The 12125-nt window shown below is 47.7% G+C and overlaps 1 pseudogene; it reads left to right on the top strand.

Annotated features, from left to right (window-relative positions):
• The window catches only part of LOC136833076 (protein BCCIP homolog), an 81270-nt pseudogene that overhangs the window by 561 nt on the left and 68584 nt on the right, over window positions 1-12125 (top strand).

The raw sequence follows: 12125 nt of genomic DNA, 5'->3' as shown, positions 1-12125 counted from the left end.
TAATTAAGCTGCAATTATCTTAGAATTGTAGCCGATGGTAAAGGGGACCTGTTGGGAATCGGGGTTTTGGGTGGGGCAAAACACTTTCGAGAATAGCGAATGGTAAGTGGTACCCATTGGGGATTCGGGGTTTTGGGTAGAGTAAATAACTTGGGAAAAGGTGTGGCCACCTTATTATTGTATTTTCTCGGTAATTTTATATATTAGCTCCACGCCTGTTTTTACCTTTTCAACTGGTTTTTCTGCACTTTTTTGGTTTCTGATACTGGCGGTGCATCTGTTTGTTGTCGGCCAAATGGAATGTCCATCGCCGTTGTTTGTTACTGGCCTGGGAGGTTTGGTATCCATACGTTAACTATCAAGTTATTGCACTTGCCAGATGGGATATGAACCGTTCGAAACAGACGTGTTATATCCCCGTGCTCTGTCTTGTGAAGATTTGTATGGAAACCCCTTGTTGGATGGAGTTCGGGGTTAATTACAGGTTACTTATGCTCGAGCGCCAAAAATTAAAGGTAAATTCATAATTAGCAACCAAAAAATTGTAATAAAAGTCAAGTTAAAGTGGCAACGCTGGAGCTAATCCTTTAGTTCTACCATTTCCTCTTATATATGTCATTTGGAACACAAAACAAGCATTAAAAAAAGGGGGAATAAATGGACAGCGGAGCGTTCAAAGGCACTTTTTGCATTACTACTACTGCTGATCCTAGGCCTATCATTTATGTGCAGTCTTACAAATGACCAATCAACCGGTGCCTCCAACTGAGAGAGTAGTATTCTAAGCTGGTGTTCGCGGTGAGTTAACTGTGGCAGTTGGCGTTTTCCTGTGTTATTTTACTTGCTTTACAAGAATTCAAGTAATATTCTTTTACATTTTTGTAACCCTGTGGCTTCGTGCAGTGAAAACATTACTGCCTGCCAGAACATTGCTGCTTGCCAAGAATATTTCAAAATGCAGATAAATATTTCAAGTTCCGCCACCATTTACGTTTCTTCGTTCCTGACCAAAAGCTTTGAATAGTGTCCAGTCAAGCTAGAAATGCTAGTTGACGTTTTCTGTGTTGTTTTACTTGTTTTGCAAGAGTTGGATTGTAATACAGTGTTTTGCTGGCTGGTCCAAGCTAAACTGTAATTTACCTTTGGACAACTGTATATCAAAAGGTCGGTGCAGGGATCCGTTGGTACTGTCATGTAGCCTTCAAAGGTCAATTATAGTTTAGTTACAGCTGGCGACAAATATTACTTTAAATTCTAGTAAAGCAGGTAAAATAACATATAAAAACGCTAATATGCCATAGGCTACCTCACCGTCGGACAGCCACTTACAATTACCTAGCTGGAAACTGCCATATGAGCTAAAATAAGCATGTGAAGTCTTTTGTAAAATAGGTGTTGAAGGCAATTTAGAATCATTATGGCATCTTCCCAAATGCTGAGACAAAATTGAGTGGCAATTGGACACTTCTTCCCAGCGCTCATTTAACGGTGTACTGACATAATTGCGTATATATGTAATGCTTATAGATATTACCTCAAGATTTTAGTTGTAATCACCACGATAAAACAATATTTGTTCCGACACAATATACAAACCCTCGGTCTTTTACATTAGGAATTACTTTCAGGCATAGGCTGGAAACGGCCGTTAAACTTTGAGCAAGGTGGTTAGGGCAGTAACTACTGCCAGGTAGACGGGATACCCGCCTGCCTGGATGTAAACATTCCAGTTTGCTTGGCTGTTATGCGTTGCTGACGTGTTTAAGTTCTCTCTGCTGACTGTTGTTAAGCTCTTATTATCGGTGGGATCTTTCTGTATTTTTGTTTATATATTGCGTGTGTTTGATATTTATTAACACAAACCCACGAAAAAGATAACCTTGTATAAGCCGTCGTTCCTACCTGTGTCTTGGGTTTGATGGCCAAAAGGGCATAACTTTAGATTTGGTTGTAACAAAGTGGTAATGCTTCTCTCCAGCAGCCCTTTTATGTAAATATTCCACAATACGCCCCTGTACTATTCGGAGATATAGTTTGGGACGAATATCTTCACTCCCCTACATCCATCGGGATGTAAGAGTTAGTTCCCTTCTTGGGCTTCCGCCCTCCGTGTATAAGGGGCATCACTAATTTCTTCCTACTTATGCTGAGTGTTTTATGCGCCTGCGCTTAAGAGATTTGCGGGCTGAGTGGGAGGTTTTTGGGCGTCGTCGATAAGTTCCGCTTCCACGGTGCCCTTGGTGGCCTCCCCCCTCTGTTCTTTTTCTCTTTGCTAGGTTCTCCTTCTCCCCCTTTAGTAGATCTCTCCTTCGCCCTCTTGCCGCTGTCGTCGGGTGAAGACCAGGGGGGGAGCGTCGAGCGACGTCGTCTGGAGTACCTCCTCCCGCTGCGTAGGGTAGTTCCCCTTGTAGCGGGAGGAGCCTCCTCTACTAATCATCTTTGCTTTTTCTTTCAGGTTGACAGTGAGCACAGACACAGCAGTAGTTGGCTGGATATATAAAAAAATATCTTGCATGAAGCAGTCCCGACATTCATTCAGTGTTGGGATCGACCACAATACCTGATTAGATAACATATTTCCACGTCGGGATCGCTCTGACTCTGTTCCATGATGTAGATTTTTCGCTGTCATTGCTGGTTTTCATGTATGCTGTTGCAATGCCTCCTGCGTATCTGGTCCATCTGCTCCTGCTGTTCCCTGTGTTATGCTCTTGTCAACTCGGACGTTCAGTCTGTGGGCTGCTCTTCCTGGTCTCCTAACCCAGCCGCACTGATCGCTCCTGTCGCTGCTGGTGACTTTCAAATGACATTCTGTCCGTTGGCAGCTCCTGCCTTCGAACTGCTAACGAGCTCCTGCATTGATGTCCTGATCGTGCCCGCTTCTTCTCCTGGTGAATGCGGGGCCGCTTCCGTTGTGTTCCTGCCAGCTGCCGTGGAGGTTGCGATGTCTGCCATCCTGTAGAAGATGTTGGCGTGAAAGGGAAGGAAGTCGCCTTGTGGAAGTGACGTTCCTGGCCGTTGCAATAGCTCCTGCCCTGAACCTGTGCCGTAGCTCCTGCATCGGCTGTCCTGATCATTCCTGCCGCTTCTGGCTGGGTCAGTGCCCGGGCCGCTTCCTTGCGTTCCTGCCAGCTGCCCCAGGGGTTATGATGTCCGCCATCCTGTTAGAAGATGTTGGCGTGAAGATGCAGGAAGTTGTCCTGTTGAGGTGATGTTCCTGGCCGTTGCAGTAGCTCCTGCCTTCGAACCACTGCCGTAGCTCCTGCATCAGCTGTCCTGATCATGCCTGCTGCTTCTCCTGGTGGTGGTGTCCTGGCTGGTCCATTGTGTTCTGCGGACTACCCTGGAGGTTACGATGTTTTTGTCCACCATCCTGTAGATGTCGGAGTGGAGGTGAAGGAAGCTGCCCTGTGGAAGTAGGGACGCCGTCTTCTTCATCTTATCTTTGATTTCGTCTTCTGCTGCGTCTTCCTTCCTCTCCCAAGGTCCAAGGGGTCCCGAGAATGGGACAGACCTCCGTTGGCGGAAGGAGAGGAATGCTGCTTCTTCCCCTTGATGCCCTTGGACGTTTAGGAACTGCCTCCTTCTGAGGAGGCAGTGGGTCTCGTTGGCTCTTCCTGACCTTTCGGGTTAGGAAACCGATTCGCATAGCCCTGGGTTTTGTGTTTGGGAAGCCGGGCACGCAGACCTCAGTTTAAATCCGTTCCCGTTCCTAGAGGTTCCGCCTCTAAGACGGGGCTGCTTAGCGCTCGTTCGCATCCGCTCCAGTGCTCAAGATTCTATGGAATGCCGAGTATCCGATCTGGTCTGGAGAGATTTTCCTGGCCCAGTTCGGGAGCAGTGCAGAGAAAGGGCCGAGGCACCCAAGTGTTTCGGCTCCTCTTCCTGCCAGCACCATAAGCACTCCCAGTGTTTGCCAGTGCTCGGTCAGGTTCCTAGCCTGGTGTCTCGATCCTGTCGGTTCGAACATCCCAGAAGAAGCAGGGAAGAGATTCACTTTGGGGTCCTGCGCGACTTCTAAGGGACTGACTCTCTTCTGGGAGACAAGTTTCTCACGTTGGCTCTTCAGTCTTGAAGTCTCATCCCTCGGGGCTGTGGAACTCTTCGCATTCTTCTGTGGGATCTTGCGTTTGGGGCCGATGAGAGCGTGGCCTCTTGAGGCCATGCCTGGTGCCAGTCTTAGAAGTCTGCGTCTAAGACTGGTTCTGTGCACCCAGCTCTTTTCGATCTATTAGGAAACAAAGCAGCCCGCTCCTGATTTTTGGAAGTCTCGTGGGTGGCTCGAATTCTATGAATCACGAGTGCTCTCCTTAGGTGAGGCACAGGATGAGAGAAAGTGCCGAGACACCCAGGTGTCTGGGTGCCGGGACACCCAGGTGTCTGGGTGCTGAGATGCCAGGTGTCTCGATACTGCCCGCCAGCTGCTTTGGTTGCTCGGCGGGCTTCATTCTTGTGTCTCGAACTTTAGGTTCGAGCATGCAAGATAGCAGACACAGAATTCCCCCTTTGAACCTTCTTCTCGAGGGCCTCGGTCTTGAAGGAGTTTAGGAGTTCGGGAAACTAGCAATTGTTCACAGCAGGCGAGTCCGGCCTGCCCATTTATGATTGTGTTCGGCTGAATTGGCTTCGGCTCGGCCGATCCCGGAATCGCTACCTACGAGACTGGCTCGGCTCGACTCGGCTTGCCAGACTGGCTTGCTTGGCTCACCCGCCTGCCTCCCAGTCCGCTGCATACCAACCAGCTGGATAGCGTTGCCGTGATCGGCCTACCGGCCCCACTCGGTTTTTTCTGATTGGGTCTCGGCTATGTTGAGTGAACTTTTGGTCTTCCCAGGAAGCGCTTTGCCACAGCACAAGTGCTCTTCTTTCCCGTGTGGCAGTAATCTCCTTGGTTGATTATCGCTCACGCAGTCCGCCTCTCCTGCTTATCTTACTGGCAGGACAGGTAGGATACTCTTTCTCCTCACCTGTTCTCTTCTCCTCTCAGTTGTTCCGAGAGGTGTGAGACAGACAGAGAAAGCTATACGAAATTTTCTTTCGAGTTGGCTGCCTGGCGTGCTTTGAGTGCTCCGGTCCCCGATTCTCTCGTATTATAACCAGGTAGCCGAGGAGGGTTTCATGGGATCTGTCAAGGTCTCCTCCAAGGAGAGGTACAGGAGTTTCATGTGTCAGGAAACAGCGAGGGTCTTCCTCTTCAAATTCTGATCGCCCCCATGTTCTCGGAGAACTTCAGACCGATTCGTCGTGCGAGGATCCCCAGGACAGGACCGCGGCTCCCCAATGAATAACCTTCATCACTCACAACCCCTTGCAGTTTCCGAGGGCTGAGAGTGTCGGGACCGCAACGGTCCTGGCTTCCGAGAGTGTTCTCGACCTGATGAATTCTTTTCTTCCAGAAGGAGTTAATTCAGGTGGAGACACCAAGCTTCCACCCCTGCCTCGACAGAATGTGAATTCTCCTTGCCTCGGAAGGTCTTGCTGCCGACTGCAGTTTTTGGGCAATTCTGGTGCTAACAAAGAAGGACTTTGTCCCAATTCGGATCTCGGTTTCAGTAAGTCCCGAGTTGGCTCGACTTTAGAATGAACCTTTACTTGGTTCTGCCTTCTCTTTCAGAGATTTGCCAGATACCCTTGGTAATCAAGGTTCCCACCAGGGCACTGACTTGTCCTTTGGACAATGGCCAGAACTTTGTGTCTTAGTTACCTTAACTCGACCTTGAGTTCAAGCCAGCCCCCTCAACTCCTTAGCTAAGAAGTCCTAGGCTTCAGAAGAAGTTTGCAACTGCTGATGCCTGGAAACAAAATGATACTTATTGAGTCTCTGGAACTGGGAGGAGGGAACATTGCGAGAAAGACCTGGGAATGGATTCCTTCTGGAGAAGTATCTATTTCCCTTTGGATTCTCGGCAATTCTTTCCATTGAACTTCCATCCTACCACCTCTTGTGCTCCCGATTCGGGAAATGCCAGCCTGGCTAGAGCTAATTGCCTCGGTTCCCTGTCATCTTGTTTGAAGCTTCCCCATGGTGGAGAATGGAAGTCTGCTTCCTTTTCCTCCGTTCTTTCCTCTTCGATGTATGAGAAAAGAGTTAGGCTAATGCTTGATTGAAGGAACCTTCAAATATGCTTGCATATTCCCCTCTCATCTTGTGTCTACTGTATGGATTCACAGATTGAGGAATAGGTGCACACTGGTAAGACCTTTGTCTTGAATTTGTGTGACCGAGATGATTAATACCTTCTCATCACTGTCCAGGGCTCAGAGCAGCCTTTTGGCCGTCCGAGAATTCAGGATGGGTTTTGCGGCACTCACTGGTTTTGTTGAACAATAAAACCACAGTAGTGACATTTGCGACAAACAAGAGGCAATCGTTTTTCCTCCTGTTTCTTCTCGACATTTGCAGGTACTTTGAGTGTTGTTCCATTGCACACTCGACAGCTCAATTAACCAGATGCATTCCCTGGTGGGGATGTATTGGAGGGCAAGCCTGGCCTTTGGGTTTGAGTGATCGGAGAGAACATGCTGCTCACTCTTTCTTCACAGATTCATGCAGAGACTGCTCGACTGAGAAATCCCTACCGTCCTTCTGTTGCCTCCCTGCACACAAGTCGGTAGTTTTTTTTTCATACCAGCGGCTCCTTCATACCAGACCAGGGGCCACTCTGTTGAGGCATGCTGTCTTTTGGTGAAAACTTGATATCGACGTTTTTTTCCCTCCGTATTTGTCCGTTTTCGCTAGGGGTTCACAAACATTGCTCACCCTGAGTTACAGACAAATACTTGAAGACTTCCCTTCATCTGACCTGATTGCCGAGGCATCAAGAAGAATTCCGCTTGACCCAACCTCCTGTAGCAGCTACACAAGAAGCAGTTCTTGAGGCAGTACATCCCTGTGTGTTCAGGACTGGGAGACTTTCCAGCTTTCCTTGCAAGCACAGGCTTTCTCGCTGAGCAACGGATATAGCTGGATATCCCTTGAAGTCCTCTGCAACACTGTCCCTGGAGGGTGGTGTCATTGTCGGAACTTCTTCTTGGGTCAGAGTCGCCGTCAAGTCTGGACTTCCTCGTCTTCTCCACCGAGGGTTGCTTCTCTCCCTTTCATTTGTGAAGGTTAGGCCCTTGCGACCTAGTCTTCTATCTGAAGTAGCCTTCATCTCCTCGGTCGAGAGTTAGCTACGGACGGAAAGCTTCTTCAGTCATGCTGTCCCAGGAAACTGTTTCCTGGGTGGCATGCGACTCGTTTAGGGTTCCTGTCCGTGCTCTGGTCTTAGGACCATCTCTCATCTTACCCTGGCCTTGGCGTAGAAGATGGAAGAACAGGGATGGGGATCATACCTCAACCCCTTCTCGGATGTCGTTGGTGGACTCGAATCCATTGGCATCGACTGTCGGGTTCGAGTCCTTCTTGTTCCCCTCCTCCTTGGACTTTGTATCGATGATCCAGATCATTGTTACTTTGTCTTATTGGGAGCTGTGGTACTTTCCGAAAGGCTCAACATTCCTAACCTGGATGTTGTCAACGTTTTTTGCTAGTACTGTCTCTCCCAAGGAAGAATTGTCTAAGGACACATCTTCCTCCTGACTTCGTGAAGTGATCAAAAGGAGGTACTTGGCAGCTGACGGAAACGGTACTGGTACCTTTCACCCGAGAGCTTACAAAGTCGATGGTTTGGTCCATCCCTCGCATTCTCTGGAAGTTTCTGTCAGGTCTGAAGCAAGACGTGTGGTCTCTTAGACCATACTCTTGTCTTCTTCCTTCGGTCTTGCCCACAGGTCCTTGGAACCCTTTTTCCTTGGTTTGTGGTGGCTGCTCAACAAGTTGTGTTGTCTTACCCGGCTCCTTCAAGAGGATGAGTAGCATCACGCCTATGTTTGTTCTGGAAGGGAGAAGGATTTGAGAGTGACTGGCCTCTCTTCCTCCCTCCTTCCCCATCCTCCAACTTCTCCTCCTTAGGGATGAGAATAGGACATGAACCAACAGCTGCTGGAACTGGCATTGATGCAGGTAAGACACACAACAAAGCACCCGTTCTATTTTTCTTCTAGAATCATGAAGCAATTCCGCTCCTTCCTCCAGCAAGGGGAGGAAGGAGAGACTGGCAATAAGGGAACCCTATCTGGCTCTTCCTTACTGCCTCCGACTTTAGATTCCTTCCAGCCTATTTCACATGAGCACGTTTCCTCACTCATGCGAAAAGGACCCAGTGTCTGACATTTGATCTTGCAGTTCCTACACTTGATCAATATGTCAGAGGCACGGTTTACTCCTCGCTCTTTCGACCAGGAGGAGTAACCAGGTGTGTAGAACTCCAGTCAGTTCAGAGACTCACTCAGATTCCTCCTCCAACCAGTGAGTCTTCCTAATGTAAAGGACTGAGGGTTTGTATATTGTGTCGGAACAAATAACAATTTTTAAAGTAAATTGTATTTTCTAACTATACAAACCCGAGGTCCTTTACACTTTATGCCCACCTCATGCCACCCCTCAATCTGAACCTGGACCGAAAGGCAAACTGGAATATTTACATCCGGGCAGGCGGGTATCCCTGCCTACCTTTAGTTACTGCCTAACCACCTTGTTCAAGAGTTTAACGGCCGTTTCAGCCTTTGAAAGTATTCCTAATGTAAAGGACCTCAGGTTTGTATAGTTAGGAAAAATACAATTTACTTTAAAAATTGTTATTTTTATATTGTAACTTACCAAGTAATTACATAGCTATAGTTTCCACTTAATGGCAGCTTAGATTAAAAATTTCTAGGCAGCACTTCATTATAGTTTTGCAGGTGATCAAGTCTCACTAATGGAATATTATGACCTCTTAGCAAACAATTCTCATTTTATGTAGGTGTAGGTTGGGATGAGAAGACATGGAAAACTTAACTTCTCATCTTTCTAAGCTAGAAAGAGGAATATAAAAAGAAAGTGGCAGCTAGAACTGATAGTAGGTTTACATTTTTATCCTCGACTCCCAAGTTGGTGAGTATTGATGTACCCATTGTTACCTCTCCTGTTTCTAATGTGTCTTTTGCACCTTCCCCCACTCCTCCCTCACCTGGCTCCTGTCCCAAACCAGACTGCTTTGCCAATCTAGAGAGCAAGTTTGACAAAAGTTTGGTCTAATGGTAAGTACAGTGACACAACTGGGTGAATGAGTGCATTTCTTGATGAATAAATTCAGTGATAAAAGTGTCAGTGAGGTGATTGTGGAGGAGGTGGCTGGGTTCCCGCCAACTCTTTGGTGACAAAGGTCACTCAGACTCCCTAAACCTGGGAGGAGAAATACTGGAGGTCCAAGGGGGAGGTTGGTACAGGATCTGCTAGCTACATGGTAAGTCGCCCAAAAATTCGGGCCTGTTGCATCCCAGGCTCACAGAAGGCTTTGAGAGACATCCTCTCCTTGAGCCCAGAACACCTAGCCAGTGGCCCTGCGTTTCGAAGAAGTCTGTTAAAATTCTGACCCCTTAAAGAAGCATTCTTCTAACAGTAGCAATCCCCTAAAGAGCCTCTCTAGCCCCCAAGTCCTCCTGCAGCTTCTTAGCCTGAGTGGCTACCCTTTGTTCAACTGTCTCCTGACCGCCGGTATCTGGTGCTCAGGCGCTTCTTCATCATCCCAGTAGTGCCCAAGCATCCTAAGGCCCAGCAGTACTTCTGTTATCTCTGAAGCGCCCAATAGTGCCCAACAAATGGAGTGTCCATCTGCCGGGCACCCAGTTCCAGCTGTCCGCTTGGTGCCAACCTCAAATGTGCTTGATAAAAATTCTTCTCATCAAGTTTCTTCACACGGATGAGAGTTAGACTTTTTCTAGAGCCAATTCAGCACCAGCTGAATAGCCATTTGGCTAAGACTTTTGAAGAGACCTCTTCCATCGAAGACTTTGGACCTTCGGTTCTAGTTATCATCGAAAAAGAGGAGTCAGTGCGCCGGATTGGGGCATATGTTGCCCTCCTGAATGTTTTTCTTGTGGCATTTCCAGACTACTTCTAGCCTCCCCTGGCACAGCTCCTGCACGCACCACAGTCAACCTTTTAATGAATAAATCTCTGCTCACAAGCACCACAGTCAACCTTTTTAATGAATAACCCATCTGACTACTCCCAACTCCTGAGGATGGATCAATTTTGTCTCTAGGAAGGCTCTGGAAGACGTGGATCTTTGGCTTTAAAGAGGATTCAAGGGAAATCTTTTCTGCATTTCCCCTTCACACCTTTAAAAGAGTTGCTACCAGTCTTATTCTACTGGAGGCTCCTCAAGAAAGTGGCTGCCTCCTCCCAGGTGGATTTTCTCTGCACTGATAGAGTCTACACAGATGGTCAGGCATTTTCTGCTCAAAGTGATGTTTTCTGGGCGGAAATTGATTACTTTTGAAGAATCTCTTCAAGACTTTGGAAGTCTAAGTTTTCTGACTGGTCAGTTGAGCTTTTAGCAAAAAGATACAGGACTTTTCCCCACTCTCTGAAGATTGTTCTCTAATAGATCCAGAGCTATTAGAGATGCTTCCCAGGAATTGGCTTTTTACCTAATGGAATTTTTAAACAAAAGAGAGCTCTGTGTTCATTCACCTCAAGAGTGTTATGCCCCCTAGTGAGGTTAGCTCTCATTTTCCCTTGATTGCCAGCCTTTTTCCACAAGCAGTGGTGAATGAGATTACTCTTGAACTCCAGAAGAAATGAACCCAGGACCTTTTGGCCAAAGCCTAGGCACTTTGGTCCACTTTTTCTTTCAAATCGTTTTACCTCTTAGAACAACCCTTTTGAGGAGGAAGACAAGCGATCTCAGCCTACCTCGGCTAGCGTACTGGCTTTTCCTCCTGAGTCATTAAGAAGAAATTCAAAACCTTCATCGAGAAAAAGGAAGATTTAGTCCTCCATGCACCCGTGGATGCCAGGCTAAACATTTTGGGAGAGTTGGAGTGCAAAGTGGTGGAACCATTTTTGGATTGTAGCCTACTGTTCCTTGAATTACATCATTTCCTTTCAAAAACTTCAAGTCAGCATAGTGCACTGACCGTGATTACAGGATCAATGCAGTGTTTTAGTCCTGTCAGAGGAGGTGAATTAATCAGACAATAGAAGTGGTAGAGGACATCACGTCAATGGATTTTACAGTCGTGTTTGTGGTTCCATGATTAACTGGAGGATTGAGGCTGGTCCAAATGTAAGTCAATTAATGTTTTTATTGCAAGATTCAAGATGTAAACCAAGATTGTTCCGACACAATATACAAACCCTCGGTCCTTTACATTAGGGATTACTTTCAGGCGTAGGCTGAAATGGCCGTTGAACTTCAAACAAGGTGGTTAGGCAGTTAACTACTGTCCGGGAGGCGGGCGTACCGCCTGCCCGGATGTAAACATTCCAATTTGCTTTTTGGGTCGTAGAATTCGGACGTTGTTTCTTCGCTCTCTGCCTGACTGCATTTTTTCTCCTTTTTTGGGAAAATTTTTTTTTTAATTATGAATTATTGATAAATCTTCTAAATCCTCCCTATCCCCAGCGTGTGTGTCCTGGGGTGGGAGGAAAGAAATGTAATTGGGTTTTAGATCTAGAGTCGACGTGGACCCACACGCCCTCTGCACATCTTGCAGGGGCGTGGTGTGTTGATATGACTCCCTTGTAGTGAGTGTTGTTTCTTGGTCCCCCGAGCAATGGAGGAAGTTCGAGGGGGAGGAGACGCTTACCGTTGTAGCCTGCCAAGGAATCGTCTGAGGAAATACGCCCGACGACTCCGGTGGTGGCTAATGTGTCGGGTTTGTTTCTCCCTCCCGGCGAAGCTTCCCCTGCTTGCTCCTCTCCTTGGGTGAGGACTCCCCCTCCCCTTCCTCATTCGTTTCATCGTTTGTGGAAGGGCGTGGGGGAGAGTTGGACCGGGACATCATCTCGGGGTCTCTTCCCGTTCTGGAGGGGAGTTTTTCCCTCCAGAGCGGGTGGAGGCTTCTTCCATTAACCCGACTTTTTGCTTCAGGTACCGGGGTTGGATAGCCAGGTGGCAGACTTATCATCAACCTGGCTGCACCTGGCCTACCTGGCATTCCGTCACTGGAGGGTCTGGTGTCACATCTGTCCCCGCTCCAGTGACAACCCACACGGCAGCAACAGCCACCACCACATCGGTCACCATGTCAGG

Source organism: Macrobrachium rosenbergii, chromosome 51, assembly GCF_040412425.1.
Source record: "Macrobrachium rosenbergii isolate ZJJX-2024 chromosome 51, ASM4041242v1, whole genome shotgun sequence".
NCBI classification, from domain to species: Eukaryota; Metazoa; Arthropoda; class Malacostraca; order Decapoda; family Palaemonidae; genus Macrobrachium; species Macrobrachium rosenbergii.
Note: the sequence above shows the minus strand (reverse complement) of the source record. Positions and strands in the feature narration are given on the sequence as shown.